This window comes from Lygodium microphyllum, chromosome 20 (genome assembly GCF_053477565.2).
Source record: "Lygodium microphyllum isolate KBCC chromosome 20, Lygodium_microphyllum_v1.1.10, whole genome shotgun sequence".
Taxonomy (NCBI): domain Eukaryota; kingdom Viridiplantae; phylum Streptophyta; class Polypodiopsida; order Schizaeales; family Lygodiaceae; genus Lygodium; species Lygodium microphyllum.
The window spans coordinates 89,802,354-89,829,407 of NC_141154.1; positions in this window are offsets into that span (position 1 = coordinate 89,802,354).

The window sequence follows — 27,054 nt, forward strand, 5'->3', positions numbered from 1 at the left end:
GACTAGAGTGTCTTTGCCCCATCTCTAGAAGGACAGAGAAAATGTTTGGCCCTCCAAAGTTGGTGTTTTGAGGCTATTATGGGCCATTTGTATTACCACACTCTCTCTAGAGTACTAGAAAGAGTTGTATTGCCAATGTAATAGTCTGTTTTCCTAGAGGAAGCTCATCAAGGGATTATTAGTAATCACTTTGCTGTGGAAGTAAGAATCTACAAAATCCAACAAGCTAGCTTGTGATAGTTGACCATGCATGGTGATGTCTACAAGTGGGTCTAGCATCATTGCGATTCCTACCAATGGATAGGTCAACTTGGAATTAGAGACCAGTTGGCTAGTTCAACCAAATGTACCTCATTGGTCTAATCTCTCAAGTTGCTCCTTATAACAAAAATAGTTATATCTTAACTACTATTGATTATTGCACAAAATGGATAAAAGCATAGGCTCTACCAAAAAAACTACCAAATTAGTTGCTAAATTTTTCTTCTGAGATATCTTCACTAGGTATTGAATTTTGACTAAATTAGTCAATGAGATAGAGGTACATACTTTGTGAATAAGGTCATCAAAGAGCTCACCTCATTTTTTCTTATCATGTATAAAAAGTCTCCTCGTTATTATCTGCAAGTCAAAGGCTTAGCCAAATCAATCAACAAGGTTCTAGGTAAAAATTTTAACCAAGTTGACAAACCAAAATAAAAAAGATTGGGATACCAAGATCCTTGTAGTATTATAGGCCTTTTGGAATTCCTTCAAGGTTGATAATGGCACGAATTTATAAAATTGGCATTTAATCTAGAAGTCCTCACACCCCTAGAGTACGTACTATCGAGTTTTTGACTTGTGGTACAAGATCACATCATCCTGGAGAAATCACTTCCATTTTTGATGGAAGCCATTGCCCGACTAGAAGAAGATTTGATCCACAACACCTAAATTTTATAAAAATTCCAAGCTTTGCAAAAGAACTAAATGGACTATGTCCAAGAAACCACTTTTCTAAAAGGGCCAACTTATCCTAGTCTTTAAGACTTGATGGTTGGGCAAGCTTCTAAGCGACCTAGAATTTTGATGGAGTGGTCCTTTTCGGGTTTCTCATGATTCAAGCACTACTTTCATTGACTAATTTACAAGGTAAGTGACTATTAAAGCCTATCAATGGATTTTGGCTATGTCATTATCATGCTTAAGGTCTCCAATGCACAATCCCTACCAAAAGAGATCCTCTTACCACCCCTTTGCAATCAAATTCCATTTTTTTTCTCTTAGTGCTTGTTTGACTAGCTACCAAAAATCACTACTTTTATTGATGTGACATTCATTTATGACCCCATGGAGCAGTGTGATGAAGACCAGTCCTCAAAAAGTAGGACCAACCCACAAGCAACATTGCAAAGTATCTCATTGAGCAAGACCAGTCACCCTAGGAGTGCCAACTTCCTCACCTTTTCCACCAGCCTTTCTTTCCAACTCACCCTCCTCAAGTCAAAGGGCCAAAAGGGGAAATGGGAGGAGGAGGCCCCAGAAGAAAACAAGCTCCATAGTCTCATTTCACCTACCCTCACTAATTAAGACAACACCTTCTCTACTACCATGTGTGTCTCCACAAATTTGTCCTAGAAACTAATATTGATCCTCCAAGAGCTTAGCAACTAGATTTCTCACTAGTCATTGAGCTTCATCAATGGGTTCTTGACCAGGTAGAAACATCAATATAGTAGGACCTCACCACCCAAGTGAACTACCTCTAGTAGGCTAACATTGGCCTCTCTAAGAAACTCCACCAAAAGGACTTTGCTCTCTGGGAACATTGAGAAAGACTAGAGACATGCCAAGGCAAAGCTAGCTCCAATGATGTCAAAGAAGAGCCCAATAATTGAAGCAGGAGAATGTTTTTCTCCAAGCGCATGCAATTGGTGGAGCAGAGAACCAGGCTGGTGCAATCCCACTCTAATTAGATCAACTTTAAGAACTCTAGTGTGACTATGAAACGGAGTGGCAGGCTTGGAAAACTTTATTCATTTTCATGTTCACTCAACCTCTTCATCTACCTTCTTTTCAACCTATACACACAACCAATCTCGACATACAAAGTTAAGTGTACTATGAAAAGCCAAAACATAAACAAGGTTGAACTTAGGGCTTGTCATCAAGAGCTCAAGTTTTATTTGATTATCGGATCTCAAAAGAAACAACTAGGTTTGTAAACAAGGTCCTAGCACTCACTCTATCTAAGCTTGTGACATCATACCTTTTGGCCGTTGTCATCATCAGATGCATATCCATGTAATCATAATCAATTTAGTGGATAACAACTCTTCCATCAAATCCTTGACTATGATGGAGAACAACTCTTTTTCTTTCATTTCCAAGTATTGTAGTAAATCTGACAAAAGCAAGCAATGCATACCATCTACTTCAATGGGCATCAAGGAGGCAATGTTTGATTTGCTAACTTGTGGCTCTTCTGAAGAGGATGGCACCATGAGAGCTATCCTTGCCACCACTCACATTCCTCTTGAACATTTAGCTCTTTAATTGACTCTTCTTGAAGGATCCACATGGGCAAAACACCTATTGACCACTTTTTAGTAGTTCTTTCCTACTTGAAATAGCATGAGCTATTCCAAAGGCACCCAAGTCATGTTAGATCCCTCGGTGAGGTATAAGCAGGTACCTAAAGTTTGTCATGTGACAAAGTACTTGCAATTGGGAAGAAAAGTTAGTTGATACATCCCAAAGTAAGAAAATAGTCAACTAAGAAAAAATTTGCCCAAAATCCATGCTTCTTATTGTGACTCGATACTCTACCATGTCAAAACTATGAGTGATTTTCAATGTTTAAGTTTTACCTAGAATTTTTGTCACATAATTCTCTGATGCACCTTTTATAATGTATGCGCTTTTTGTACATCTAAAACCCTCACATTTCTTTAAAATATGTGAAAAAATTGCAATGTGTATGAACCAACTTAGGTATATATTTTTTGCGATAGTGTTTTCATGTGACAAAGTATTTGCAATTGGGAAGAAAAGTTAGTTGATACATCCCAAAGTAAGAAAATAGTCAACTAAGAGAAAATTTACCCAAAATCCATGTTTCTTATTGTGACTCAATACTCTACCATGTCAAAACTATGAGTGATTTTCAATGTTTAAGTTTTACTTAGAATTTTTGTCACATAACCTCTGATGCACCTTTTATAATGTATGCACTTTTTGTACATCTAAAACCCTCACATTCCTTTAAAATATGTGAAAAAATTGCAATGTGTATGAACCAAGTTAGGTATATATTCTTTGAGATAGTGCTTGGCTTAATAAATTTCAATATGTTTGTCAAAATTTTGGTGCTACACATGTGTGAAATGTCACTACTTAGACAATGGCCATTCTATGCTATTGTGATTTTGGTATGTACATAGGCATAAGGCTTCCATATTCTCAAACCCCCTTGCACAATATAAGCTTAGAGTCATAGAGGAATAGAAAGTCCTCTACGAGTTGCTTGGTTGTATGTCCCTCAAAGAGTAACCTACCAATTTTGAGGAAGTAAGAGTTAAAGGAACCTGTGAAATCTTGATATTTTGCAACTCTCAGTAATCTAAAGAGTATACTTTTGTAAATAGAAGACAATTAGTTACATAAATTGTCAAGGAGAGGACTCAAGAGAGAGAAAAAGGAGAGACGAGACTACAAAAAAGAGCGAAGATGACATGTAGAAGAGAGAGAAAGAGTGACAAGGAGAGAGAAAGATAGAAAAAGAAGAGAATCCATAGAAGCCATGAACAAGGAGGTGAGGTAAGAGATAGTAATGTATTAATGCTTCAAAAAAAAACGTAAAGAATTACATGTCTCTCCCTTTTATACCTATGTTAATTTGACAAGGTTATTATTATTATTTCTATACTAAACATCTCTTCTTCCCAACTTCTTACAATCCATCTTATCCCAAATGTTTTGGCCCACAAAAGAAACTTACAAAAGTTTAAAAGGATGGAGAAAGTAGAGTACTAATCTGTTTTTAGCTATAAAAAGTAGGGAATGAATGAAAATTTCAATACATATAGACTGAAGTGAAGGAATCAAAGTAAGTCTGAGCTATGTACATGATCATGATTTCTTCAAAAGAGTTTAGAGCCTTGAAGTCTTCAAGAAATAGACTCAAGATGAAGAAGACAACTTGTTGTAAGAACTAACCTTGTTGAACCAAATTTGCCATTACTTTTGGTGGAAGTTTCCAAATGAAGCATGCCACATGTTCAAATGTTGCTCTTGAAGATTACTTTGACCCTATGTAGATGGAATAATTCTAAAAATTTGGTAGAATAAAAATTGCTCTAAACTAGACTTTTGTCAGGATCCTATTTGCACCATAACTGGCTCCATAGTAATTATGTTTCAATCCCCTCCAATATGTCTCGTAGATAAGGAAACTCATCTAATATAGATTCAGGCCACCAAGAAGCTTCTACAGGTGGTAATCCTCTTCATCTAATCAAATATTGAATGATAGAGTGAGATCAAAGCTTCTTCTTATGCTGACCTATGATAGCCTTGGGAATTTACTCTTCATCTATAGTTGGCAGCTCATCAATTGTATCAACAGGAGCATTATAGAAAGGATTGAGTTGAATAACATGAAACATATTATGAATCTTAATGAAAGAGGGTAGTTCCAATCTATATGCCAAGTCTCCAATGCATATCAGGATTCTATAGGGTCCATTAAATCTGTGAGCAAGCTTGTTACTGGATCCATCCTTCAAGGTAAAGACACAAGACTTAGGCACTTTCAGAAAAACTAATTCTCCTTCTTGGAACTCTAAAGGTTGCCTCTTCTCAGGTGCATACATCTTGATATGAGCTTGGACTTTTATAAGATTCATCTTACACTACTAAAGAAGGGTCTACATTCTTTCAAATTCTTCTTTCCCATGAGGACTGATTTTCTCATTGAAATTGACTATGGATAAGGGCACCTTATAACCATACATAGCCTCAAAGGTTGAAACTCCAATACTAGCATGAGTGGAGTTATTATAGGAAAACTTAGCCAAGTACAACCAAGAACCCCATGAATGCTACACATCATGATAGAAATGGCGAATGCAAGTCTCCAACCACTTGTTTACCCTTTTTATCTATCCATCAATTTGTGGACAATAGGTTGTAAAAGGAGCCAATTTAGTGCCCATGGATGTGAATACCACCTGCCATAATTTACTCATGAAATTTGAATCTATGTCATGAACAAGCACCTATAGTAATCCATGTAATCTAAAAAAATGCTCCATAAATGGATTGGCCAGTTGTGAGGCAGTAAACTGGGTCTTGGTTGGAATGAAATGGGCTATCTTGGTGAGTCTATTCAACAACACATATATATGATTCCATCACTTTTTGGTAGTAGGAACTCTAGTAATGAAGTCCATGGTAATGTATATCCATTTGCACGTAGGAATAGGTAATGGGTGCAACAAACCACGTGGCTTATGGGTGTTATCCTTATTTTGTTGATAAGGCATGCACTTCATGAAAAAATATTTAACATCTTTCCATAGTCATTTCCAATAAAAGATTTTGCTGATCTTATCATAGGTTTTAAAAACTCAAAGATGTCCACCTTAAGGTGAAGAATGCAACTCCTCCATAATTTTCTATGTAAAAAAAGAAGTAGAGGGAATAACAATCTTGTTATTTAACCAAATTAGGCCATTTTTAAGCTAATAATGTGGGTTATCTTGGACCAGGAGATCTTTGTTGTAATTTTTGAAAAACATGGCTAAGCTCTTCATTCAAAAGATAGGCTTCCTCTAATTATTCAATCCACTCATTATGTAGCTCAGTAATAACTAAAACTTTACATGCCCACATATGAGAAAGAAATCGGCCACACTACATTGTCTTTATCCCTCATATGAGAGATGTTAAAATCATAATTTTTCAAAGTAGCTATGCACCTACGCCGGTGAAGAGTAAGATGGGACTGAGTATGAAAGTACTTTAGGACCCTTGATCCCTTTGAACTCTAAATGGGTTGCCATACAAATAATGGTGCCATTTCTTTATCATAAGTAAGATAGCCAAGATCTCTTAATGATAGACATTCATAGCCATTTCCTTATCTATAATCTTTCGACTTTCAAAGGAAATCACTCCATGCTCTTGTAACAAAATAGCCCCTATGCTTCAGCCACGCTGGCATCACATTGTAAGGTAAACTACATTGGAAAATCTAGGCATACTAGATAGAAGAAAAAGTAGGTGTTTCTTTAACTAATTGAATATCTGCAAGTGTCCCAAAAGAAAGCTTCCTCCTTCAATCAATCAGTCAACATAGTTGTAATAGCCACATACTTGCAATGGTCCTGAAGAGTCTTGTTATAAATCAAAATGTCATCAAAGAAGACTAGAACAAACCGAAAGAGAAAAAGGTTGCAAAATCTTGTTCATTAGACTTTGTAATGTAGTTGGAGCATTAGTAAGCCCAAATGGCATCACTAGAAAATGGTATAACCCTCGAGCAATCCTAGATGTAGACTTGATTACATCACCCTCTCTCATATACGGATCTGATGATACCCTAACCTCAAGTCAATATTTGTAAAGAATCTAGCCTCCATGAGCTCATCAAGAAAATAATCAATTCTGGGTATTGGGTTTTTGTTCTTCACTATGATCTTGTTTAGATTCCTATAGTCAATGCCTAGAAGACATGGCATGCACCAAGCAAGCAGCCCGGAGACACCCCCCTAAAAATCCTATATGGAGAGGCCACCTCCCCCAGCTCCACCACCACCACACCTCCATCGCAAGCATCGATGGAAGCCATGCACAATGGCTCTTCGTGAGATCCACCATTACCATGAGACCATGCACCTCCTAATACCAAAGGCTCCATTTCAAAAGCCAGTGCATGAGATTATAGACATCATACTCATTAAGAACAACAAGAGACACGTCCCAGATGAAACACGCTTGCAACAACATGATCGTTGGACTGTCCAAGCCCTCCTTGCACTATAAGAAGCTGCATAAGCTTACGTCATCGACTTGTTCTTTGGAGACTCTGTCTACATAGCAATACATGCAAGGAGAGTCAGCATCATCGATAGGGATTTTTCGATAAAGAGATTCTTTTGGCGATGGAAGGATAGTCCTCGTCGCGGAGATCAACAACGATAGGGGTATACTACTAAAACATATATGGAATGTAGCTTCCAAAGAGATTTTATAAAACCCTAGTTGTAATGGATCCCATGTAAAATGTTATGAATATGAATACAAAATTTTTGGCGCATCTTATTTTTATTTATTCGCTTGTTATTTTCTTTATTTATGTCTTTGAGTTATTGTTACATGTGTTTGAACGAATACATATTGTGTACAAACCTGATAAAGGACTGTGTATCAAACTTAGGGTATGAATCGTGTTGTGTATAAACCCGATAAATAAACATAATATTCAAGTAAAAATAATAATAAATGACACGTATGATAAACTACATTGCACACAAATCAAACAAATATCGATTTTCATTACTTCAAGAGAAGATTATAAATTACATTACATTGGTGATGAGATATCATTTGGCACTAAGTACATCTACTCTCTCCTAGGCTTCTTTGAGCTAGACTCCCCATGGTCAGAGCTATTCTTGATTATAGGCAGCAACACATTTTGCCCTAGTAGTTCCTGCCTAATGACATTGGGGTCTTCAACACCAGCAACCATGCCATGGGCCACCATGGAAAAAAGTGGCCCAGACCTAGTAGTAGAGAATAAGTAGAGGAGCTTGGAACGTCGAAGCAACACTACTTTCTCCAAGCTAAAGTTGGTTGGGATGGTCTTGAAGGGCCTAGCCTTCGTTAGTGCCCTGAACTTCAAGAAGTTCTCAGAAAAAGCCAGAGAGCATGTCTTATACAAAAATGTCACTCACAAGATGGACGATATACTCCTTCAATGCCGAGTCCTACACCCTTCCTTGGCTATCAGATTGGCCACCTTGTCTAGATGAAAAATCATCTATATAGACAATGTCTTGCATCACACAAGTTCAGTGTCAGACTCACTGTGTCAAACTCACTATGCACGGAGTGTGGTAAAGATATATACATCGGATTTGCATCAAAATTTACAGTAGGGCCTCTAGGGCATCAAGAGTGTGTGCATCAATTTTTGTTGGGATCGAGCCCCCACAGCTGCCCTCACTAGAGGCTCACATCTGGGGATCTAAATTTGCAGATTCATGCCCCCAGATGTGAGCCTCCGGCCGATCCAGGCGCCCATATGCGAGCCTCCGGCTAGGGTGGCTCTGGGGGCTCGATCTCGGCAAAATAACATCACTCCGATAACATTACCTTCTCTACATCATCTATATGTTGCTGTAATGGAGCATCCAAGTTTGCTCCTATAACTGGGCCATCCTTATCTCTCTCTTGGGAAGGTACTGCGTAGTCGCGGGTTGAGGTCCAAAAATGCTTTCTTGCAACCGCTCAAACTCCTCATCTGAGATCTCATACTATGGCACCGCATTTTCAATCTGATCTTGGATTCTCACAATGGTAGAGATGTCATCGACACTCATGCCATCATATCGAGCCACCTAATTAACATGAGCTGGTACATCTTGTATATCAAAATCTATAAAATCATCGGGTGTATCATGCACCATGATACAATATAGCTCTTTTTTCCTTAGCTCTAATATTTCTAGTACATCTTGCATAAGTAAATATTCCACCCCCTCAATGATGATAGCATGGAGAGAAGCAAGGGGTGGCTCATCGCTTGTCGGCATCTCAACAGGGCAAGGAGGTGGGTGCACAATGGCTAAGCTTTGTGCTGCCTCTAGTCTCGGATCAAGTGTGATCTCTTCAAGCTCCCTCTCGAAATACTCTAGCTGTGGCGCAAAGAGGGTGTGTCGATGTCTTTCTCAATGTCCTATTGTACCTCAATACACAAAACATATATGGCAAATTCTGCATCACGCTCGATGAGATCCATCATGGCGTGGTCCTGGGATGAGGTGGAAACTACTCTGGCATAGAGATACTACCCCACATGCTTGAGGGCTTGATTTATTACCTTTGCATGGCTTGATCCAGCATGTAAACTATATAGGAAATCTATGGGGACCCATTTGAGAGTAGAGTCCAAAATAGAGTAGGTGAGAGGGTTTGTTACATCACAAAATGATGCCAATATACTAGAGCTAGGGTCTACGACAAAAGGCAAGATCTCGAGACTCAAGGTTGCACAAAACCTAGAGTATATTTGGTCTCCTATGTGTGCGTAGCATGTGGAGCTAATCCATGCGGTGAAGGCGAGAGTGGTAGCCATTGCACACAAAGAGAGAAGGGAGGAGAGCATAAGTGTAGGGAAGTAGAGAATGAAAGTGAAAATGATTTTGGAGTTATAGCTTTTATGTATCTAAGGTTTTAAATAAGGGTTCTTTTTAAGTCCTAAAGTTTCAAGTTAAAAATTTTACCTTAGTTTCTTTATTTCAATACTTTCAAGTAATTGTTAAAATTACTCATACAAATAAATACTTTGTTCTACATTATTATATCCTCGAATATACTTAGATCGCTGAGTATATTCAAGTCCAACTAGAGAAAATATAGAAAATTTTTAAGAAAAGAAATCTGAAAGACCTTCAAAATCCCTTGGATCCAATTTACTATTTAATTTTAAGAAGTAAGTAGAAGAGATGAGCTATAATATATCATTATGCAAATACAATATTGCATAGATTATAGAACTCTAGCTTGCAATTTAATTATGATTTTAACCATCACGATTGACTAATTATAGTATGTATTATCGTACGCTTGGATCATAGTAAACTAAGATTATCTAAATTAAAAGTACTCAGAAGTTTAAAAAAAGTTTATATTCATTCTTTTAACAAAAAAATTTACAAGGATTCCACTATCTCAAGGATATGTGGAGAAGAACATTATTTACATGTCATGGATTGCTTACTACGAATCCTGACTTTTCTATTATCTAACTTGAAATAGAAGTTGTAGAGGGGCTCATTGGACATTAATTGGATTTCTTGTCTTAGAAAAGAAATGGGCCAATGGCTCTCTGCATTCACCACAAAAGGATTATGGCCATCTCGGGTATCTTGATCCAAGCTGATCCACTCCCCTCACAAAAGTCACCATCTTCTATATCGAAAGTGAATGCACAGAGTTTGTCTAGTGATGAAATACCTATAATTTAAAAAAAACAATGGTAAGTAAATGTGAATAACACAACAATGCATCTAAGCAAGACCTATATCAACTAAATCAGGGCATTCAAAGTAGTAAAAAAGATTTACTTGAATGTGAGATCAGATTGGTTGACCCTGCATTCAATTGTCTCATCAAAATGTGTTCTTTTGACTTGCCAAGACTCACCCAATAGTTGACTCATCAATTCCTCGCATGGACACTTACATTGATAAGTAATATTTGTTTTCTTCAGAACATCACATGAACCAAACAAATGTGCAAACAATGAGAATGGAATAAACCAACTAAGATGCACATCTTTGGAGCCTGTGGTGGGTTTCATAGCACTATTGATGTCAGATTTTATCTTGGACTTACATGCTCCTGACAACTCCAAGCTACCAATCAACCATTTACCACTAGATAGTGGCAGCAATGGGACATGTTGCAATCTCTAGCTTTCTACTATATACAATGAATTATTTGAGTTGCAAGTTGACTTGAAGAGTTATTATCATAGATCAAAGAACCTATGTCTTCATGTCAAACATATATCTTGCAGCTCAAACATTCCACATTCTGCCATTCATGCAAAGTTGATGGATATAGAGTTGTTAGTAAAACAAGATTGAATTAGAACATTACAAAGATTTTTAAAAACAACTCTGATGCAAAAGAATAAACAATGATAAAATTTAAAAATTACTATTTTGTTTATAATTTGCAATGTAGTTCTTGTCATGTATAGAGATTTGTTTGTGCGTATAAACATGTTGGATCAACACTTATGTTACTGTACTTGTTCCATTGAACACTTTTCTGAACTCTAAAATTCTACCTTTCCAATATTTGCTAGGGTCTACAACGTCCTTATGCCTGACCTTGAAACTCCCTCGAGTACTTGGGTGCATCAAAATCCAATCCAATTGATAGTACTTATCACAAATCCAATTACCACCACTATCTTTCCTATTGAACACCTCCACTGCAAGTATGTTACTGATGTTTTTCCTCCGTGAAGAGATCTTTGATAACCAAATAGAAAAGTTACATATCAGCATGTGTATAATTTGCAAATGTTTTGTCCAAATGAAATGAAATTTAAATGGAGCAATTTAAAAAAACATTGTACCTGCAATTCTTTTCACAAAGAAGCCCATTGATGTTGAACAAGAAGTTGACTTATAACAAGACCATTGTTCCTTCACTAACAAATTCCTAGAGTACAAAAACAAAAGAAATATCGAGTCAAAGCATACATATAACTTACATAGGCTTTGTCCAAATGAGTTGAAACTTAACCATGGAGCAACAAAAAAAAGTGGCAATATACATGTGGCTCTCTTTGCAAAGAATCCCAAAGATGTTGACAAAGTTGAGTTTTAAAAAATCATTGTTCTCCACCCTCAAAGACTCTAGGAGTAAAAAAACAAAGGAAAACTCAGTATGCATATAGCTTGCATACATTTTGTCCAAACGAGATAAAATTTAGCCATGGAGCAGCAAAAAAATAAGACAACATACCTGTAACTTTGTTTACAAAGAAACCGTAAGATGTTGAAGAAGAAGTTGAGTGTTCCAAAAGATCATTGTTCTTGACTGTAAGAGACTCCTAAAGTACCAAAACAAAAGAAATTACATGTCAGAGAATGCACATAACTCGCACAGGTTTTGTCCAAATGAGATAAAACTTTACCATAGAATATCCATGGAAGAGAACAATATGTCTGTAAAGTTTTGTGAAGAAAATCTTAGGGCTTTGGTAGAACAAGCTTTGCTCTCATAAAATGTGTGAAACTCACTCTGTGTTTGTGTAGAGGAAATGAAATTTCACAAGGTTACAGATAGGGCGAGCAACAATGAGGCTATAAGATTTCGTCAGGAAAGAAGAAGTAGGGAAAGAGATATGATAAATTTGAGATCGCCTTAGAAAGAGGGGGAAACTGAAAAGGGGAGAAATGAAAATTCAAACATTAAAAAATAAGAAAATGAAAATTCGAGTTACAAACTTCTAGGAAGTGTCAGCATTGTATTCCCCATATTTTCCCTTATTTATTGCTGAGGGAAGATTTGGGCCAAGATATAGCTAGAAGAATCATGTTACATGAATCTGGAATCCCAGCTCTCTCATTGGTTAGGCCTATATTTTTTTATTCACTCCTTAAGGGGGAAAAAAGAGAGTCCATATTTCTCCTAATGCTCTATATTTGTGTCTATGCCTTAAATTACCCGAACGATCCGTGTTTCCTAAAAGGCCTAATTAAGGAAGGTGGTTTTAAATGTCACACATAAATGTGATAGGATCTAATTAGATAACTATAGAATGCCTATTGAGGGAAGCGAGTGGGCGGAACCCCCGATGGGTCCGTCCTATGGCAGGGTGGTCTGGGAGGCTTCTCACAAGGTTTTACCATCATTTGGCCTTTAGGTGTGGTTAAGTTAGAGCCCAATTCGTGTCGTTTTAGGGGAACAGAATGGGACTATACCCTGCAGGTAGAGAGGTTGAGCGGTGCATACCTCTCGTTTCCCATTCTCTTTGAACCAAGTGCGGCATGGTTCTGCTTCGGCTTGGGTATCCCTATGTAAATTAGGATGTCCAAGACTCAATGCTAGAATGTTTTCACGAGACCTTGATCACTAGGGATCTAGGTTTCAGGTCAATCTTAGTCGGTTTGGCCACTAATGTTTTGTTGCAAGGAGTACTTGAGAAACACTAGGCAACAAACCTCGTGACATTCCATAGGAGTGTCGAGCAGCGTCACTTAGACTCAGACCGCTAAAAACATCCCTGGATAGCCAATAGGAGGGCATGTTACAACTATGCCACATGTACCATGGAATTTGAGACCTATTTTTATGTTGAAAGCTTACTTACCAAAGCTAATGGATTTGCTAAATGACAAGATGTGCATGAAGAGCTTGAATCCCTCTTTAGCCCCATACTCAAATCCTTAGTTGTTTACTATGTCCAAAAATAATGGGTCTTTGAGATTTATTAACACATGAAGCCAATCAATAAAGTGATCGTAAGAAATGTATGTGCCGATCCTATGCTTAATGAATTTGCAGAGGCTTTTGCAAGTAGAGTGATCTATTCTTTGTATGATGTTTACTTGGAGTATGATCGGTTTCATCTTGCAGTTGGCATCACAAGTGAAAATAGATGGGATTGATAGAACGCCAGATGTATGCACAAATGTATCCGAGATGTGTGGATTCTTGGGTGCATGTTTGTTCTATTTGATATGGATCCCTCACTATGCACATATAGTTCATGCTCTATATCATGTCTTGTGGAAATGTTAGAGGTTTCATAGGGAAAGGAAGCATAAGAAAACAATGAAGAAATTAAATTGGCTCTTGAAATCTACTCATACATTGAGAAATGTTGATTATTCATATGGAAATCCTATCATTATATATGAGCCATATTGGAATTGGATAGGCAATCGAACAAGATAATGAGAAAGGGCAAAGATATGCAAATTGATTTGGGTGCTAAAATATTGACCAAGCGGCACAGAAGGTATCCATAGGTAAAATGAGATTTATGGAAAATTATGGCAACCCTTAAATGTGGTGAGTATTTTATGGGTGCTTGTATAGTTATTGAGACTAATTGTCTACTGGTATTGGGTATGACTATTAGTTGTGCTACCTCAGACATTGTATGCTCTGGTGGATTTCATACATCAAAATTTGATCCCTAAATTTTAGCATATTGCAAGAAGATAACTGGTGGGTAGACATGTTATCTCAAGCAATTATGAGAATGAATATGGGATGATGGATGAGGAGGAAGAAGATGTCTTTCTTGCTATTGAAAATGATATTTTGATTGGTGAAATTGAATTAGAAATTGTTTTAACTACAAATACAACTCTCATAAATGTAAGGACAATATTAAATGTAGTAAGTACAGCAACCGATTTGTCAAGTATGTGCTATAAGAGTAAATTCAACAATCTGGGGAGTTGCTATAGCATTAATAACTGAAGCTTGGATAGCAAAGAGAAAACATTTTAGATGCTATGTATCTTATGTAGAAGTGTTTCTGGAAGACAAATATTTAGGATAGTAGTTGAGAATTAGTCAATATCTCAACACATTACAAAGAGAGAAGAGTGTCTGATGTGGAGTTTATGAAAACCAAGAGGAAAGCCTATGGATTTTTCTTAAAAGATGGGTACTTGTGGAAACATGCTAAGAAGAAATAGGATATGCCATTGCAAGTTCTGGGTGACGGAGTTTCACAAATAAAAATTATGCAAGATTTTTATGAAAGCTTATGGGTTGGCCATAAAGGCATTTGGGGTACTTTTGCAAAAAACAATGAAAGATATTGGTGGTAGGGGATACATAAGAATGTTACTCACTTTGTAGAAACATATGTAACATGTCAAATTTATTCATCTATGAGACATCGAGATAGGTTAGAGCCCACATATCCATTGTCTCTTCATTCTAAGTGGGTGGTGGATTTAGTCACGATGCCTACAGGTCTTTGGAAAATGAGGTATCTTGTACTTGCCCAAGAAGACTTGACTAATCAAGTGGAAAGGAGATCTCCACACATCAAGAAAACAATTGTAGTGTGTACTTTTCTCTTAGAAGAGATCTTTCATCGATATGGCTATGTGGGAAAATTTACATTAGATAGGGATGAATTGGATGCAGATGAAGCCCATGATTTCTTTGCACAATTGGGGATAAAGCTTTCTTTAAATTCAACTTATAACCTTGAAGGAAATGGAAAAAATGAAAGAGCTTACTTGCCTATTGTAAAGGCATTGGCAAAAGCGTGTGAAGAAAAGGTGAAAGAGTGGCCATGATTTTCCCCTTATGTTTTGTGGACTAACAAAACAACTCATAATGTTGTTCTGGGATATATTCCTACTCAATTGATGTGCGGTTAGAAATCTATCATGCTGATAGAAGAGATGATAGTCACATGGAGTGTGCTATTTTGTGAAGAGGAGATGAATCAAGAGGATTTGTTGGTATTATGTATTAGACTATTGGAAAGGAAATTAGAAGACAGAGGCAAAAATTGCAAAGTTAAGGGCAACAATGATACATAACAAGAGATGGTTTGATAAAAGACATAGATTGAGGCCAAGAACCATACAAGATGGGAATTGGGTGCTATTTTATGGCAACATTCTGGAGAAACCATATAATGCCATGTGTAAAGTCTCCAAACGATGGTTTGAACCCTATGTGGTAAGATATGTGTTTGATCATGCTACTTATGCATTAAATGAGCAAGATGGGATAGCCAAAAGAATTCCAATAGTAGGGAAAATAATCAAATTATTCAAGAGGTGGGAACCTACCACCTATGAGTTGCCAAAACTGGATAAAAATAGTAGCCATGATACGAGGGCTAACCAAAAAGATAAAGAAGAAAAGGATATGGTTGCAAAGGATGAGGATTTTGAATCTAATGACAACTAGGACTTTGGCACATACCAAACGTTGTGCAGATTAAGGGGGGATGGATGTCATGCCACTATGTAGACACAGTGTGAAAACCCTAGAGTGTATCATCATTTGATTTTCTTATTAATCTAGAGAGTCAATGTCATATTAGTCATTAGTATTAGTGTCCATAGTATGGATGTTCAAAAATATGGGATTTTTGGACAATTTTAACCTATTTGTGATATTTGGGATATTATTTCTTATAAATATCCTAAAAAGGTATAGAAACCTTCTAGAATAGGGTAACATGCAAAAAGCAAGTTACTTTTTAGCCAATTTTGAAAAATCTCATTAAAAAAGAAGGGCTCGTGAATTTGCGCCATGTGTGATTGTAGTTTTCACACAGCAAATAACACTCTACACCACAAGAAGAGGAGAAGGAGCAATCTAGGAGAATCGTGAATAGTATCCTGGGGTTTTACCCCCTTTCAAAGCCAATAGAACTACCACATTTACCCTTTAAGGAGCAAATGAAGTTAGTGTTTGATGCATGTTTTTGGGTAATTAGGAGGTCCAGGATATCTAATGCTTGGATATTGCTTTCAACTTGTAGTAGACATTATCTAGATAATCCAAGAACCCATTTTCTTGGAGTTTAGCCCATCAAAAATTTACCTTATACTACTATAATAAACCAAGAATACACTGGACTGAAGTGTATTTAGAGTCCCATACAAGGATTTTGTTTACCTTCTCAGGTTCTACCAATACATAGTGCTTCTAGGAGAAGTACTTGGGCTTCTCCTACCAAGTAATTATCTAAACCTATTGACATTTGGATTGTTTGGACTCTTTGTCTTGCATGTGCAATAGAGTTTACATGTAATGCATGTAGAGTCTGAATCATTGAGCTTTGTCTTTATCTTATGTAAAGACTTTGGCAAACTTGGCAGAAGGTTTTATGATTGATTCACAATATATGGGCATGTCTTGAAGAAAACTTGATTTCTAGCATTATTGAGATTCATTTGAATCTCCTGCCTATTCTTTTTCTTCTCTTCTATCTCCTATTCTCTACTTCCTTCTCTCTCTAATCCCTGATGGATATGACATTTCGACTAAAACCCCTCCAAAAATGTGTTCTCTTTCTCTTTAACATATAATTTTGGACATTGACAAAAATCAAAAGTACAATAAACTCTTCAAAACAAATATATAGAGTTGATAGATATAATATCATAAAAGATTAGTCACAATAGATTGCTAGACTAGATGGATACATCACACTATAAATATACATACAAACATTAATTGAAATATCTATAACTAGTAAAACTTCTTAAAATATAATATTAGGTATGTTACATGCCTTATGCACAAATTCAAATATTTTAAATAGTGCGTAAGGTAAAATAGTGAATTTTTATTAGGGTTGATGAGCCTAGATCCCTTCATAAATAAGACCCTTAACACCTAGAAATGGCATATCCACATGCAACAAGTGTACTTAAAATGCATAGTATCTTGATATCTTGATGAAACCCATGTGCACAAGCCCTCCAATTAATACTCATACTGGTGCGCAGATCGGACGCAGGTAGCTCACGTCGTGAATTCCCAAAGGTCCCCAAGAACAAAGCACTCTACTTTTTAGCACAAAAACCAATGTAAAAACAAGCACGACATGAGACAAGAGACAAATTGGGTTGAATCTCCCCCATGCCTTGTGTGAGCGCTTCACAAAGCATGTATTTAATATATATTTCCAATCTTTTTGCTCAAAAATAGCCCAATTACAAAAATATGACAAGCTTTTAGCTTTTGAGTTTGCTTTCTACCAAAAATAGGAAAATAAAGCTAATGGACGGTGCCCAAAGAGTCTGGCACGCCCAATCTCAATGTCCAAATAAAAATAACATATCCAGGCGCATAAGCGCATACAAAATAATAATAAATAATCGATGTCTCTATAGACATAATCAAAATATAGGCGTGGCACCTATCAAAATATAGTCCAAAGGTCGAAAACCCGCTAGACTCCAATGCTTTCCTCCGCCACTGCTGCTATCTCTACACATCAACTGAAGCATTCACAATCGTTAGTAAAATAACACAATTAAACCGACAAAAGTGAATACCTAGCCGTCTTCAGCTACATAAATAAATCAACTGGTTAGAAATAAATCCTAACCTTAATTTATTACGAGTGCGCACTCTAAACTCATAAACGTTTATTAATTTAATATGCATTTTGCGGAATCACCCGCTATGGAATCACCCATGTACACACTAAATTAATGAAACGCCCGAAAAGGACAGGCGTCCCCATCAACTTCTCGCACAAAGAATCCTCTTTGCGTATGAGCCCCGGTCATCTAAGTTTACGGAATCCACCGTAAAACCTCACGGAATCCACCGTGGAATATGCCTCCTGGCATCATACCCCCGGGGTGGGATAGCAATTGACCTCAATTGCTATTAGCTCAATGTGGAGCTAACAGAGTGGGGAAAGCATTTAAGTCTCTAGCGTGCATCCATTGTGCTTCCTCTACAGGATGGTTCTTAAATTTCACGAGATATCTAGAGTACCTTCGGCCAGTTCTAGTGGTCATGTAATCAGTGTCTATGATGGCTTCTGGTTCAAGTATTTCAGTTTCTTCTTCTAGTAAAGGTGGGTTTTCATATACAGGGTGGATAGGTAATTGTCCTCTAAATGGTCTCAATAAACTAATATGAAAGGTATTATGAATTTTCCAATGAGATGGCAATTCTAACTTGAATGCATTGTCATTAATCTTATGAATGATTCTAAATGGTCCGTAGAATCTAGGGGCTAATTTGACAACTGGATGTCTATCTACACTTTGCAGCCTACGCTTCTCTATTCTAAGCCAAACATAATCATCTACTTTGAAATTCATGGCTTGTCTTTTCTTGTTGGCTTGTTTGGTATATGATTGTTGGGCTTTAGCAATCATATCCTTGACCTCATCAAAAATAGTGTTATGCATAACAGCAATATCATCGGCACTTTGTATTCTATTAGACAAAGATGCAACAGGTGTAGATAATCTATATCCGTAAATAACTTCAAAAGGTGCTTTCTTTGTAGATGTGTGCGGTGTATTATTGTAAGCAAACTGTAATAAATGCAAATGAGTATCCCATGTCTGAGGTTTAGAGATAGTGTATGCACGTAAAAGATCTAAAATAGTGCTATTTGTGGCTTCTGTTTGTCCATTTGTTTCTGGATGAAATGCAGATAAAAATTCAATCTTTGTGCCTAGATTTGCAAACAGTGTAATCCAGAAATTATTACAAAATCTAGAATCTCTATCTGAAATAATCATTTTCGGCAATCCATGGTTAGTAAAAACAGTTTTCAAAAATAACTGTGCTGCTTGTGATGCTGTTAAAGTTTTCTTACATGCAATGAAATATGCTTGCTTACTAAATCTATCTACAATTGTCCAAATCATGTCATGGTTAGATTTAGTATTTGGTAAGCCAGTAATGAAATCCATAGATATATGTTCCCAAGGTTTAGATGGAATAGATAAAGGCATTAATAACCCATACTGTTTACCATGATGTCTTTTTATTCTTTGACAAATCAGACATTCAGAAACAAAATTAGACACATCTGCATCCATATGCGGCCAATAAAAATCTTCAGTTAACATGCGTAATGTAGAAATGATACCTCTATGACCTTGATATGGGGGACAATGAATTTCATTCAAAACAAAAGATCGGAATGGAATAGTGACACACAGTCTCTTTTCAAAGAACATGAATCCATCATTATATGACAATGAATCAACAGGAATGAAATTATTTTGAACTAATTTTTGCCAATCAGAATGAAAAGTAATATCCTGATGATATGTGTCTTTCATAGCAATCAAAGAATCAAAAGATATGATAGAAATGTTATGAATTGCAGGTCTTCTACTTAATGCATCGGCAACTACATTTTCTTTTCCAGGTTGGTATTGAATGATAGGATGGAAACTTTGAATGAATGAAGCCCATTTGATATGGCGGTCAAAAATTTGGGGTTGGCTAAGTAGATGTCTAATGCTTTGCTGGTCGGTCTTTATCATGAATTCTGAACCCATTAAATAATGCTTCCATTGTTTTAATGCTTGGACAACTGCTAAGAGTTCCTTGTCATAAGTGGAATATTTGAGCTCAGAGGGTTTCAGCTTAGAACTAGAATATGCTATTGGATGGTTATCTTGCATTAGCACGGCTCCTATTCCTGATCCGCTAGCATCAGTCACAACTAAAAAGAATGGTCTGTTAAAGTCAGGCAATTGTAGGACAGGGGCATTGGTCAATGCACGTTTAAGTAAATCAAAGGATTTCTGCTGGTTTTCAGTCCATTGATAAACAATGCCTTTCTTAAGAAGTTTGGTCAGTGGTAAAGCAAGTAATGAGAAATTACGTACAAACTTCCTATAGAAACTAGCAAGACCAAGGAATGAGCGTAATTCATGTACATTTTTAGGAATAGGCCAATGCAATATTGCGTCAATTTTCTTAGGATCAACTTTTATTCCTTCTTTTGATACAATATGACCTAGATATTCTATTTCTGTCTTAAAGAATTCACTCTTGTCAGGATTTGCAAACAATTGATTTTCTTTCAGTAATTGAAAAACTAATGATAAATGCTCATAATGCTCTTTTTCACTTTGACTGAATACTAAAATATCATCAAAGAAAACAATCACACAGTATTGATATTTTAGAAAAATACGGTTCATCATTCTACTGAAAGTAGCAGGTGCATTAGTTAATCCAAATGGCATAACTAAGAATTCGTAATGGCCAAACTGTGTCCTGAATGCAGTCTTAAATATGTCGGATCTATCTAGCCTCACCTGATGATATCCAGACTTAAGGTCAATTTTACTAAATATAGAAGATCCTTGCAGTTTGTCCATAAGGTCATCAACTCTAGGTATAGGATACCTATTCTTTACAGTGATCTTGTTTAATGCTCGGTAGTCAATACACATCCGATAAGTATTATTCTTTTTCTTGACTAAGAGCACAGGTGCACCGAATGGAGAACTGCTAGGTCGAATTAAACCTTTATTTAGTAATTCTTCTACTTGAGTCTGGATTTCTTTTTGCTCTATTTGATTGTGCCTATATGGGGCTTTGCAAGGTGGTTGTGTGCCAGGTATTAGGTCAATCTTATGGTCTTCTGGACGTGATGGAGGTAAACCTGGTGGTAGGTCTTCTGCAAAACAGTCCTTAAAATATGCAAGAAATTCCTTATGTCTAGGGTGCATATGAGTTTCTTTTGCGTGCAATTCATTCACCCAAATGAGATATGATTTAGTATTCTTGCGTAGTGCACGTTTTGCTTGAGTATGCGAAAGCAGTGGAAACATATGAGATGCATGCATACCAAATAATGTAATAGATTTTCCTTGAAAATTAATATTCATTGTGTGTGTGGAATAATCTATATTGGGATTATGTTGGTGTCTCCATGGCATTCCTAGAATAATGTCGCTAGACTGTAATGGGACAACTAAGAAATTTCTTCTTTCAATATATGGACCGATTTGAATTTCTAAATTTTGAACTTCTTGTGTGCCATTGTACCTAGTGCCTAAAAATGCAGCTTTTATGCGATAATGCGTAGGTACTGTATGCAATTTCAATTCCTTTACCAATTTTGCTGAAATAAAATCATGCGTACTACCGTCATCATGCAATATAATTCTTTCTTTTCCATGCGCCATACATTTCATAGTCAACAATGAATGTAAAGTAGGCATACCTGGTAAAGTGTCGGAAGTAGTAGTAGGATCATCTTCTTCTTCAGTGAAGTCCGGCATATCCTCATGCTCGTCCTCGTCCATAGCTCCAAGGTAGTTGATATGTGCTGATGGCTTCTTTGAATGACAATTTGCTGCGAGATGCCCTGGCTGGTGACACTTGTAGCATACGATGGGCTTGGCTTTGGTCACATTATTTGCAATGGCTGGGAGTCTGGGTATATTTGGATTTGCTTGTTGGATAGGCTTAGGATTTGGATTGACAGTGGATGGTAATGCGGGTGGTTTAGGCCAATTCTTGCGGAAAGATGGTGATGAGAAACGACCTGGATTAAACCTTCTGAAATTTGAATTGAATTGTTTAGATCCATAATTACCGTTTTCTTGGAATGGCTGTGGTCGTCGATCTCTTCCACGTAACTTATCTTCAGTGTCGTGAGCTAAGGAGATGGAATTTTCAAGGGTAGCAGGCTTGAACATATTCACCTCAGCGTAGTAATGTCCAAGAAGTCCAGACATGTACTTCCGCTTATGTGTCGTCTCTGGTACGTCTTCAAGCATGCGTAGCTGTAGGAGTGCATTCCAAAAACGCTCTGTATACTGTGGAATAGGCTCACGGTCGCGTTGTTGCAGTAAATCCCATTGCTTGATTGCCTTCTCATGAAATTGCGGTGGAAGGAAATTTTGCATGAACTTCTTCTTAAAATCTTCCCATGTAGCAGGACATTCTATACTCTTGCGGACGACAGTCCACCAAAGTGATGCTCTATCTATCAGATGATTAGTAACACACTTGATTTTATCTTTCTCAGGATAAGTTTCCTCATGGAAATAGTCATCAAACTGGCTAATGAATGATAAAACAGTCTTTCCTTCTCTTATGCCATTGAAAGTGCGAAACTTGAAACTTCGTTTACTTATCTTGGATTCCTTGCGAATGGTTTGTGCTTCAAGAGTGGCGTCGATGGTACGGCGAATCAGATCTTCAGCTTGGGGTTCTTCTTTATCAGTGGACGCTCCTTGTAGCTTTGTCAATTGCGCTTGCAAGGCTTGCCTAGCTCTTCGCTCTTCGTCCAATTGCAACATGATAAGATCCAGCTTTTGCTCCATGGTAGGCTCGGGTAGGTCGTCTTCAGCCATAGGATCATCCATATGTGGGGTAGTCATCCTGTATAACTCAACAAACCTTTCTCACTCAAAATCAGTTAGCGGGATGAGCGTAGCTCAAATTTTGGGGTTACAAGGCTATGTATTTTTTTTTTGGGTATTTTCTTCTTCAATTTTCAGAAATTCTGAAATATTTCTATCTCCGTTTGCTGAAAGTACTTCAACGAACTTGTAGATAGGTAAAACAGGTTGCTGCGAACAACTTTCCAGTTCTGAGTTTTTACAAACGAACAAGTCTTCTAGGAGTTTCGAGCGTTAGTCAGTTCTGATTTAGTCTGACTTGCAGAGTTGCAGACTTAACAGACTTGCAGGGTTGTTGACTTGCTGGACTTAGCCGATTTGCAGAACTTGCAGGACTTGATTAGTGTCGACTTGCGAAACTTGACTTCTGGAGTGCGTGACCGAGAGTTTGCAGACTTGTCTACCCAGTAGAACTTGTAGAGTATAGTATGGCTTAAGCTTAATTAGTTAAGCTTAAGCTAATAAGCTTAAGTAAGTCCGCCGTTTTTGATCGTGAGGGGGGGGGCCGTTTTTCTTCACGCGGATTTTTCAGACTGATCCTCCTCTTGCCACGACTTGACGATTTGTTGATTAGAAGCTTTTTAAGCTTCTTAAGCTTTGTATTAAGCTTTTACACTAAGCTTTTTGAAGATAGAGATATGGCTTCTTACTGTTTATCACGACTTGATGAAGAGAATTGATGAGTGGTCCTCCGTCGACAGAGAGTGGTCCTTCGCGATCTGACAGTGGAAATAGGGGTTCTTGATCGCCAGAAGTCTGCCTGTATCAACGGTTCGCGACGAGATTGACTGTAGAGGCCGTTTGTTCCTGGAGCTCCGCCTTCGCCCGAGATTGGTAGCGATTGGAAGCCCTTGATCTCTGCTCCGCTCTGATACCACTGGTGCGCAGATCGGACGCAGGTAGCTCACGTAGTGAATTCCCAAAGGTCCCCAAGAACAAAGCACTCTACTTTTTAGCACAAAAACCAATGTAAAAACAAGCACGACATGAGACAAGAGACAAATTGGGTTGAATCTCCCCCATGCCTTGTGTGAGCGCTTCACAAAGCATGTATTTAATATATATTTCCAATCTTTTTGCTCAAAAATAGCCCAATTACAAAAATATGACAAGCTTTTAGCTTTTGAGTTTGCTTTCTACCAAAAATAGGAAAATAAAGCTAATGGACGGTGCCCAAAGAGTCTGGCACGCCCAATCTCAATGTCCAAATAAAAATAACATATCCAGGCGCATAAGCGCATACAAAATAATAATAAATAATCGATGTCTCTATAGACATAATCAAAATATAGGCGTGGCGCCTATCAAAATATAGTCCAAAGGTCGAAAACCCGCTAGACTCCAATGCTTTCCTCCACCACTGCTGCTATCTCTACACATCAACTGAAGCATTCACAATCGTTAGTAAAATAACACAATTAAACCGACAAAAGTGAATACCTAGCAGTCTTCAGCTACATAAATAAATCAACTGGTTAGAAATAAATCCTAACCTTAATTTATTACGAGTGCGCACTCTAAACTCATAAACGTTTATTAATTTAATATGCATTTTGCGGAATCACCCGCTATGGAATCACCCATGTACACACTAAATTAATGAAACGCCCGAAAAGGACAGGCGTCCCCATCAACTTCTCGCACAAAGAATCCTCTTTGCGTATGAGCCCCGGTCATCTAAGTTTACGGAATCCACCGTAAAACCTCACGGAATCCACCGTGGAATATGCCTCCTGGCATCACATACCTACATTGCAACATATATAGGACACATTGTACACATTTTGGCTTTGTAACAAGGGTACCCACATCACAACAAGGTGCATGGGGGATTCATGGTGGATTTATTTGCAACCTTTACATTGTGAGAGCTCATAATCTCATGAAGTCCCAATGGATTTGTTGACTTTGTGAGCTTCAAAACGGTCTATGCTAGTACAAACTATTTCAAAGGTCACAAAGTTTATAAATCCTTGTTGAATTTGTGAGCTCTCATATAGTCAAGAACTCACAAAATCAAGAATTCAATCGGAGTTTTCAAACAACCTTAGCATAACTCCATTAAGATTTCCGATCACATTGGGACACTACTTGCCTAGTTAGATAAAGTGCAAATCATCACATGTAGTAAGATGAGATGATGTGTTAGTGGTAGATGTGAAGGATCCAATGGCTACCATAGACATGATATTATTCGAGAAGCAGATTTGCTATAATTGACATGGTATGGTAGTTGGACAAGAAGATTAATACTTGTGAATGTTCTATACATGACATGGTGGTTTGATAAGGAGCCTTAGCACATTCACATGGTAGGCAAAGGTTGCAATTGGGTAAAGCTCATGTATACATGTACATTTAATGTGTCCATCTAGGTGGCTAGGGTGACATTGCGTGGCAACAACTAGCGCCATGCACTAAATTTTTTTCAAAGATCTCTCTTTGAAAACTGATCATTATTTGGTGAGAAGGTCCTAAACTTGAGAGATACCTTGTCAAATGTTTGTATATAGTTTTATATGGATGTTTGTTGATATCGATAAATTTTCTCTATAGAAATAGTTATTTTAGATTATCAAATCACAATTATTATTCTAAAATTGTCAATCTTAGGTTATTGTTATGATTTTGGGGGCTCAAAGATGACACTATTTTTTGCATGATTTTGTTTGGGGATTCGAACTTTGAGCCTAAAAAGCAAAAAAATCATCTAAACGAAAAACACTTTTGGTGGGTGTGGTGACACTCAATGCATGCACAAACCATGCTAATGTCTACATTCACTCAATATTATATTATATTAATCATAATATTTCAATGTATGGTGTTATGGTTTTGTTTCACTCCATCTGTTTGTTATGCACTAGGTAATGATATTTAGAACTAAGCCTCTACCTCTAAGAGCATCTTGTAGTCTACTACATCTTTGTGAGATGCCCAAAATTTTTATTATTTTGAGTATCCTCGTTCAAGATTTGTATTCTTGTTTTGGTATTTTTAATATTTCTATGCATAACTTATGGCTAATTTTAATATGTATTTCTATTCACATATATACAATAATTATAGAGTTGAGGCAAGTTAAATCCAATAAGTTAAAGTGGATCTCTCTCATGTGATTAGTACTTGTCAATATGAAGAAGGCTCTTGGTTTTACGCATAGCTTCTCACTTTTTCACATTTATTACAACTATGGTTGATCATTCATGGTTGTCTCTATATAGTCATTTTATTCATACTTAATGCAATTTGTACACAATAAGGATAAATGGACAACAAACATGCTACTTATGCATAGCCCCTTGACATATTTTAAAAGAAGAGACTACTTCTTCCTATAGCATGGAGCTTAAGAATGTTTAGAAGCTCCTTCAATATCTCAGATTACACTAAATGCCCCCCCTCCCCCTAGCTTGCACATCAACATCAACCCCATCTCGTTCACCTTGCATGCCCACTCCAAATATGACACCATGTGTACTAGCGTCCACTCCCTCCATAGCTATTGGAAGGGGTTGCTACAAGGGGGACTCTTCACAGCTTTGACAAAAAGTCCTTCACACTTGGGGTGGCTATGGCCTATTCATCACCTTACAAGATGGCCACTTATAGTGGTGTCATACTCCACCATAGCTATTGTCCCCCATGCCCCCCCAAACCACCCTAAGAGGTATGTATATATAAGCTCTTTCCAATGTATAAAGAGCTCCAGTTAGGTGTTGAGCATTTATATATCCTTGTTTTCTCCTCTGACCAACATAATTAAACATATATTCTTTCTATAATAAAATAGTTTCTTTATGATTGAACTAGCCCTTGGTTTGCTAGGAGTCATAGATATACCTACAAGAGAAGAGCTTTGGTTAGGTTTGGAGGCATAGGTATACCAATGTTGATGCTAGGAGGCATATTACACAGTGGATTCCATGCCACAGGGGATTCCGTGAGGTTTTATGGTGGATTCCGTAAACTCTTATTACCGGGGCTCATACACAAAGTGGATTCTTTGTGTGAGAAGTCGATGGGGACGCCTATCCTTTTCGGGCGTTTTGTTAATTTAGTGTGTACATGGGTGATTCCATAGTGGGTGATTCTGTAAAATACATATTTAAATTAATAAACATTTATGAGTTTAGAGTGCGCACTCGTGATAAATTAAGGTTAGGATTGATTTCTAACCAATTTATTTATGTAGCTGAAGATTGCTAGGTATTCACTTTTGTCGATTTAATTGTATTATTTTACTAACAATTGTGAATGCTTTAGTTGATGTGTAGAGATAGCAGCGGTGGCAGTGGAAAGCATTAGAGGATAGCGTGTATTCAAATTTATCGTCAATATTTTGATGGGCGTGTATCTTAGGCATGGCGCCTATATTTTGTCACGCTTTTTGATCAAGGCGCTTGATATC